Source organism: Macadamia integrifolia, unplaced genomic scaffold (genome assembly GCF_013358625.1).
Source record: "Macadamia integrifolia cultivar HAES 741 unplaced genomic scaffold, SCU_Mint_v3 scaffold1381, whole genome shotgun sequence".
Classification (NCBI taxonomy): Eukaryota; Viridiplantae; Streptophyta; class Magnoliopsida; order Proteales; family Proteaceae; genus Macadamia; species Macadamia integrifolia.
In genome coordinates, this window is record NW_024868184.1 from 44,499 (window position 1) to 53,318 (window position 8,820).

At 38.5% G+C, this 8,820-nt stretch overlaps 1 long non-coding RNA gene across 1 annotated transcript; it reads left to right on the forward strand.

The window, feature by feature from the left end:
• Positions 1-1,079: 1,079 nt before the first annotated feature.
• LOC122063620 lies at positions 1,080-8,376 on the forward strand. The gene is made up of 3 exons (XR_006135409.1): positions 1,080-1,147; positions 2,013-2,081; positions 8,306-8,376. It is a non-coding gene; the product is annotated as an uncharacterized LOC122063620 (long non-coding RNA).
• The last annotated feature ends 444 nt before the right edge of the window (positions 8,377-8,820 follow it).

Sequence of the window (8,820 nt, forward strand, 5' to 3'; positions counted from 1 at the left end):
TCGAAGATATGACTATGTGCAAGCTAAATTCTTAGCTTCCCATGTCTGAAAATAAAACCAACTGCTCTAAATTTCGGAAGGAAATAAAGAATAAATGCACTACTTTATTACTGAAAATTGGAAATATAACTACCGGACACGTTAGAAATGCTACAACTCATTAACAATATCTAACTTACTGTTAAAAAAAAAAAAAAAAAAGAAAAGAAAAAGAAAAAACTGTTATTGATTTGAAGAATTCACTTACTCATAATATATATCCAAGTACTGAGGAATTTCCCTTTGATCGACAAAAAGAAAAGGAAGAATATGTGAGTATGAACACTGCCCAAAAGGTGGCTGTAGCCATGAATATTCTTTGTGTGTGAGAGAGAGATTATAGAATGATGGAACAAACGTATTGAAACTAAAAAAAAATTGGAGATTTTCTGGATAAGGAAACTAAACGGAAATCGATTAAGGGAAGAGAAATTGGAAAGATACATATATTTTTTTTAGTAATATTTAGAAAGAATTTCAGAAGAGGAAGGTAAGTGGGAGAGATTTTTTTGGTAGAATATCTGGGAGAGAGAATAGAGAGCCCGAGAGCCAAAGAAGGGATGTGAGACATTGCGAGAAATAAAGTAATTAACTTTGCAATTGTGGGGAAGAGAAACTGGAAAGATACAAATTTATTTTTGGGTAATATTTAGAAAGAATTTATGAAGAAAAAGGAAATTGAAAAAAAAAAAAATTCAAAAGAGAAAGGAAAGTGGAAAGAATTTTTCTAGAGTGTTTTTTTTCCCCCTTTGTAGAAGGCGAGTGAGAGTTTCATGAATAAAGAAACTATTTTTTTGAAAATATTTAATTATAAAAAATGTAAAGGGTACCAAAAAATAGGAAAAATAAGAAAGATAAAGAAAAATGATAATGAAAACGATAAGGTATTTAAATAAACAAGAAGGGTAAAGTAGTCCATGAAAAGATTAGCCACGAAGCATGAATACATGCTTTTATATAATAGTATGATGTATTATATTATGATATTAAGTAATATATATATATATATATATATATAATATATAATATGAAAGGAGAAAGAAGAAGAGGAAGAAATCGAAAGAGAACTGATACTTCTAAGACAACAGCTGACTGATTTCTCTTCCAGGTAAGAATCTAACCCATGCATGGACTGGATTGATAAAACCATAGTTGAGAATGGTGGTTTGAGTTGGCCGATTTGGCTAAATAGGGAGATGAAAGTGAAAATTTGAGAATTCAACAAGGATCAAGGGCTTTGAGTAGATGATATTTTGCTATTTTGATGAAATTGGAAAGGAACTTCTAAATCTGAAACTGTATGCTCACTAATCAAGGCCGAATGAGATTGGAAGTCTAAGATTCTACCTAAAATTTTTAAAACAGAGAATTAATGTGAAATGGAGGTGAAATCCCATTTTAATTTCACTATTTGGTGAGATTAAAGACACATGCAAGACGGAATAAAGGATGGATCCTACGCATGCATGTGAAATTGAGGTTTGATCTTCAAATTGGGGGTTAAATACTGTTATTCCACCTTTGATTTCATAATTCCATATGGGAAATTAGTTTAATTGGGAGAAATCTGAAATTTCTGCTAAACTGCATGTATGATTTAAGAAACTAAAATGGGAATGATGAATGGACTAAAAGAGAGTTTAAAATTTAGTCTTAAACTGTTAATTGGAAATCAGGGTCTCAAAACAGAGAAGTGTGTAGGAATTTCAGACTTGGGCTTCTGCAGAAAACTGGAAGAATTGAAATTCTGCAGAAAAAGGATAACCTATGGAACACCACAGGTCGACTGGTTGGTCCTAGAGTCTCCAGCCGATTAGGCTTCCAGAGACCAGTTTGCTCCCAGTATTTAAGAGATATTTGTTGGCTTAAAAGGGGACTTGTAGGATCTATAGAGGAGATAATAAATGACCCTGTTAGGGATAAATGAATTTAAATTGATTTTAATACATGTATGTATAAATTTTTGATTTTAGGAAATCCAAATAGCAATGTGGGAGCCTGTTCAGTACCAGAAGGAGAGTTGTTTATTTCAGAATACCAAAGTGAGTGGGTGCCCCTAACCTTCTTTCTTTTAGTGTGTTTCTTATTATTGTTCATGCATTTATTGATTGCGGATGTGCATATACTTTTATTTTGATGATTTCTATATCAATGAAGTTGATGATTGTGAAATGTGAAAGGTAAGACAGGTAAGATGGGACACGTGCAAGTGCCCATGTTTGTATGTGTGAATTCGATGAATGGATGTGCATCATATAGTATGTTGGACTAGGTATCACAACCCTAAGTGCTACACCCCTTATCCGTAGGGGGTTAGGTACGTACTAATCCTGATATATGTGGCTGCCTGATCAACAGTGCACTTTTGTGGTGCACCTTGAGTGACACCAAATCACTCAAGGTGCCGCATAAGCACATGTGTCACATGCATAGTCCTGGTCGTGCTCTTCTGCTTCTAGCATCCACCAGTTGGTCACTCCGTACTCAGGTGCAGAGGTAGAGTCACATCCCATTGGTACAATGGTATCTGCATCATCATCTAAAAAGCAATGTCCATGAGGGGTGAGCTCCAACTAGCTCAGTGAGGGGTGGGGTTCATGCATAATCAAGCATAACCATCTACATATATAATATAAATCATGATGTCATGAGTACAGAAATAAACACATAGTCCATGATGCAAATGATGCAATCTATTTGATTATTTAAACAACCTAACAATACAACTAAGTCTGGTAAATGCTACTACGACACATTATGCTGTATCCTTGGGCCCGTGCACACTCACATCAGTCACCCAACGATACAAACCCTAGTGGTGATTAGGAGCCTGTCGGTCCCAGAATGCAACCGTCGATCACCTAATAAACACCTGATAATCTCCTCCTAGAAGTCACGACACCGGAATTATCATCGACCATGCCGAACTAGTTCCCGCCTCCAGTAACAATCACATCATACCGCTAGTGTGGTATTCTGGAAAGGTTCATCGAACATACCACCATTGGATTATCCAACACCTAACCCCTTGTTGGCAAGGGGATGTAGCATGGGGAATGTCATGTAACCACAATATCCTACATGCCTTGTATAATGATACAGTTAGTATGGATCACGCGACACCGAAATTACCATCGACCACGAAGCGAGTCCATTTCCAAGTATAGTCCTTTGGTGCACGATACCGTAATACCATTGGCCACAAAGTGTAACCCACGATTATATACCTATTCTAGCATACAAAGTAGTTGAGTATGGACTATGTAACACCGGAATTACCATCATTACGAAGCATATCCATTTCCAAATGCAGTCCCAGCACGATATCAGAATTACCATCGGCCACAAAGTGTAATATGCGACTACATCTAATCTAATGCACATTATCAATGCATGAATGCAACAATCATATGGCAATCATGGTATCGGAACCATCTCAGCTACACCGGATTCCATCTCACAACATAATAATGTAACATCCATACGGCAATCACAGTACCGGAACCACCTCGGCCACACCGGATTCCATCTCACAACATACATTTCATATCAATTTCAATTCCAACAACAATATACTATGCAATAATATAACATGTTATGGAACATCATAATCATTTAAGCAATTAAATAATCATGTGAAAATCCTAACACATGTGAGCTGTTCTAAAATGATTAAACAATCCCAAAACAAAAGTCAACAATCCCTCACCTTAGTTATGTTTTGTCAATTTGGTTCCAAGTGTCTCAACTGATTGGTCAACTCACTACTGGCCTCGGGATATATGTGTATCTTTGTCCTAGGCACAAAGATAACCAAACATTAATACATATCGGGAACATCAAATGAGACCAATAGGGGTTACCCCCAAAGGTTGTGTACTATCAAACCTTGACAGCCTAGGGTGTCTTCGGATTCACCTCACCGGAAACAAGTGAATTCCACTGGATTCATCAGTGGAGAATCCGGTGGCACTGGCAAAGAGCTCACAAGAGTTGCCTACCCATTGGAAACAACCCATCGGATTCAGGCCCAGGTGTTTTTGGTGGCTGTTTTGGTGGACACACAGAAGTGTGCCCACAGATTTTGGGCTTTCCGGCTTGGGCCCGATCATTGGGATTTGCTCTATCGAGTTTGTAAAGGGTGTTCCTACCTTCATTTTAAACTAAAAAAATCCTGATTCCATCAGGCCATTTAGGAGATACTACGATCGAAAGATCAAAACCCTAAATGGTCATTTGGTCACAAGGGTTGCCAGAGCTCATTGGACTTGGTTTGAGCTCGGCAATCACACCGGGGAAGTGAAATGATCATTCCCTGAGCTCCAGGAGGTGCCAAGATCATAGTTCACCTCTTGCCTAACTTAGTTAGGTCAATATATATTTATATATATATATATATAGAGAGAGAGAGAGAGAGAGAGAGTGGTAGGAGATGTAGGACCTACCTCCGATAAGATTCTAGCAAGGGTGCATGTAGTCGGGAGCAAAGGTGAGCCTCCCTCCTCTTCGTCTTCTTCTTCTCCTCCCTTTCGTTCCTTTCTCTCTTCTTCTTTCCCTCGCCCACAATTTGGACAATAAGAAGTGAGAAATGAAACTCACTTCTCACTTATATAGTAACTCACTCACTAAGGGCCGTTTGGTTAGTCCCTATTCGGTCAAAGTGAGTAAAACCGGCATTCGGGATGCACCCACCTCCTTAGAGTCATATGGAGTACAATTCAAGAGGAAGGTGTGGGAGAGTACACGAGGTCTTCCGAGGTTGTTCACAATATGGTTGGTGGGGTCCACGGGCATCGGAACCAGTTCAGCAGCCTGTTAAGCCCCCGAATTCACTCCACCGGATCCAGACCCAGGTTGTTTCTGGTGGTAAAGGTAGTGTTGTGCCTTGACTACCTGCTATCCTCAAGTGGTTACTGCACGGTGGTTCCCCTAGGCTATGTGCATGGTTCTTTGGAAATTTTGGTATGTGCCAGGATTTAGGTACGGGGTGTCAGGTTACTTATCGTTTGGGGTTAAAAGGCTTGAATCCCCTCTAGTTGGATTGGCAAGCAATACATGAGCAAGTGGGGTCATCTCTCCCCCTTTTACAATGGATTGTCACAAGCCAAAACCTGGTGGCATTTTCCACTTCCGGTCCAAGACCTATCACAACAGTTCAAATTAGATCGGGTTAGGGCATGAGTGTAACAGAATGTGGTGTTGTGGACAATCTTAGAATAGGGTCCTGGGGTAAATAGGCTAACTGGGTGCGGTGAGGTATCTAGTGCCAGCATACCTGTGCCATAATTAGGGCAAGGTGTGACATTGTGGTGGTATCAGAGTAAACTCCAAGAATGATGTCTGATAACCCACAAGATTTTAGGATCATCCAGTGCAATAAGAAGCAAAGAAATAAAAGCTTTAAGATAAAAGCCTATTTGTTGTGAAATATGGTGTGTATGGTAGAAAAATGATTAGGATATGAATGATCACTTCTGAAATCATCTAAGGAATGATGTACGTGATAAGAATACTTTATTACTCATCCTTGTTGAAAATGGATATGTGTTGAGCATTGGGAATTGATACGCCATGATTTTCAAAAAATTCCCAATATGCCTCCAAAATGTGCTCAACCTTAGCAAGAACCACGACACTGGAAAAGGGGTCAGCCTACTACTAGAGCTCACCCTGTGGTGTTTGTGAGTGATGAGATGGAAAGAGAGTCAGTATTGGGAACATAAGAATCGGTTCCTGCTGCTGCTGCTGCTCCTGCAGAGGCAGCATCTGTGTCACCTCTTGTACCTTCAGTGCTTACAGCACAAGATGTGACCACTCTGGTGATGAATATACTCCAAGGAATACAACAAGGGCTGCAACAAGCAATGCAACAAAATATGTAGCAACAACAACAGCAGCAACAACAACAGAATAGAGTTATTGAGGAAATGGCCGCAGCAATGCGTGCTAGGTGAATACCAGTTCCACCTACACCAATGGCTCCACCTCCTCCAGTTCCTATAGTTTCAGTACCTCAAGCTAACCCAGGAATTCTAGTAGTTCCACAGGCAACAGGTGGGCAAGTAACTCAGGCAGTACCAATTATAAGTACGTAGGCAGGACAACAAGGCTTAGAGAACCCACCAACAGTACAAGTGTGGACTGATATGACTAAGTTGATGGAGAAATTCCAAAAATACTGGCCTCCATACTTCAGTGGTGTGAGTTCTAATCCATTAACACCTTTAAAATGGGTGGAAGGAGTTAAAAAGGCATTGGCAGTGTTAGGTTGCAGTGATGAGCAGAAGATTATGTGTGCAACCTATCAGCTACAGAATGAAGCTTATGCCAGGTGGAAGGCTACAAAACCCATACTGTTAGCCACGCATCCACATCCCACTTGGAATTAGTGTTGGAATATCAACAGCAATTCGAGGCTTTGTATTATTTTTCCCCGGAACATATGAAGAATGATAATGCGAAGGCAAGGAAATTTGAGAAGGGATTGAGGTCTAGCATTGGAGCTATATTAGTAGCACATCGGCTCCAGAACTATGCTGATGTGGTTCAGATTGCTAAATCTATTGAAGATAAGCAGAGGGAAGGTTATCAGATTCAAGCAGCAAGAAGATCCAGGACAGGTAATACAAGGAGACCATTTGGAAGGTTGGAAGAGGAGCTTCTTCTTCTGCTATAGTACCTAGACAGAGACAGGCTAGTCAAGCTTCTACCAGCACAGTCTCAACCCGTAATTTCTACTGTTTAGCCTATTACTATGAGATGTTATGTGTGCCAGCACCCAGGGCACTATGCAAGGTTTTGTCCTCAGAGGAAATAAGGTGAATATAGTGTGGCTTCTTCTTCTTCTGCACCTACCAAGAAGTCATAGGCATCTAGGAAAGTCTTTGCATTAACGGATGAGGAAGCTAAGGTTGCACCTAGAGTAGTGATAGGTACAATGCTTGTTTTTAGTATGCCAGCACATGTATTATTTGATTCCCGTGCATCTCGTTCATTTGTATCTACTAATTTTGCTCCGAGACTGGGTGTGAAACCTAAAAAGTTAGCTTATCAGTTGATGATCAGTACACCTACCAGGTTTTTTGTAGACTTAGAAGATGTGTATTATTCAGATATGTGGGCGAGATATGATAGTCCATTTGATTTTATAGATATGAAGGATTTTGATGTTATACTAGGTATGGATTGGCTATCTGCATACCGAGCTTATGTGCTCTATGCTGAAAAGAAAATATTATTTAAGCCTAGGAATGAAGGTGAGTTTACATTACATGGACATAGAAAGGAAACTAGGAAGATATTGATTTCTACTGTCCAATTACAGAAATTATTGGAGGAAGGATGTGAAGCGTACTTGACATGTGTCCAAGATACTACAAGGAAGATTGCAACATTAGAAGAACTGGAAGTAGTAAAAGAATTTTCAAATGTATTTTCAGAGGATTTATGTAGTGTGCCCCTAGATAGGGAGACTGAATTCTGTATTGACTTAATACCTGGGCCAGCACCAGTGTCAAAGGCACCCTACAAGATGGTTACTGCTGAATTGAAGGAGTTAAAGGAATAGTTACAGGATTTGTTAAAGAAGGGTTTTATTAGACCTAGTGTATCACCTTGGGGAGTTCCAGTCTTGTTTGTAAAGAAGAAATACGGGAGTTTATGGATGTGTATTGATTATCGGGAATTGAATAAGTTGAGAATTAAAAATCGGTATCCACTTCCCCGTATTGATAACTTGTTTGATCAATTGCAAGGAGCCAGTACATTCTCCAAGATTGATTTGAGGTCAGGGTATCATCAATTGAAAATTAAGGAAATTGATATCCAGAAAACAGTTTCAAGACAAGATATGGCCATTATGAATTTGTAGTTATGCCATTTGGATTGACCAATACACTAGCAGCTTTTATAGGATTGATGAACAAAGTATTTCATGACATGTTGGATCAATTTATGACTTATGTTTTTAACAAAATTTTCCAATAACAATTCAACACTTGATTTGAAGAGAGTGACAAAAACTCTATTCCTATTGAAACTATTACAACTTATCTCAAATACTTTCAAAAGAAAAACTAACGGGAGAGGAGAGGGATGATTTAACTCTAAAAAACTTTCTTTCTTATTTATAGTCGAGGAAAATGGTTATACCTAGATTCCTTACCTAGTCATGGAACCAAAATTTCTCATTTTGTGGTGCCATATCTTCTTCTTTTCTTCTTCCCTTCTTTTTGTCATTTTCTTCATCAATTTGCATGCAATACAGTTTCATTGATGCTGAGATGTCAACATCGACATATGAGAGCAAAGGAAGGAAGGAGTCTAAATGAGAGGTGAGTCACTTCTATTATTATTATTATTATTATTTTCTTTTCCTCTCTCTCTCTCTCATGAAAACTACTTTAGAATAGTAATGAATAGTGGTGAATAGTAAATATGAATAGTAGTGAATAGCTCTTATGAATAGTAATGAATAACTATTTTATTAATTAATCTGATTAATTAACAAAATATCAATAATTATTAACTTTTAGTAATTGACTCTCTCTCTCTCTCTCTCTCTCTCTCTCTCTCTTACAAATGACAAACCGAGCCACATAACAATCAAGGAAATCCACCACAAAATGTCTATTGAAAAATATCAACAAATCTCAATTAAAGATAATTTATCAATAGACACATCTTAGATAGGTATAACTAGCACTCCTCCCAAAACCATAGAAACTTTTATTACATTTTAGTCCTTCCACATTATAACATCACATAACGGACTTATGGGTA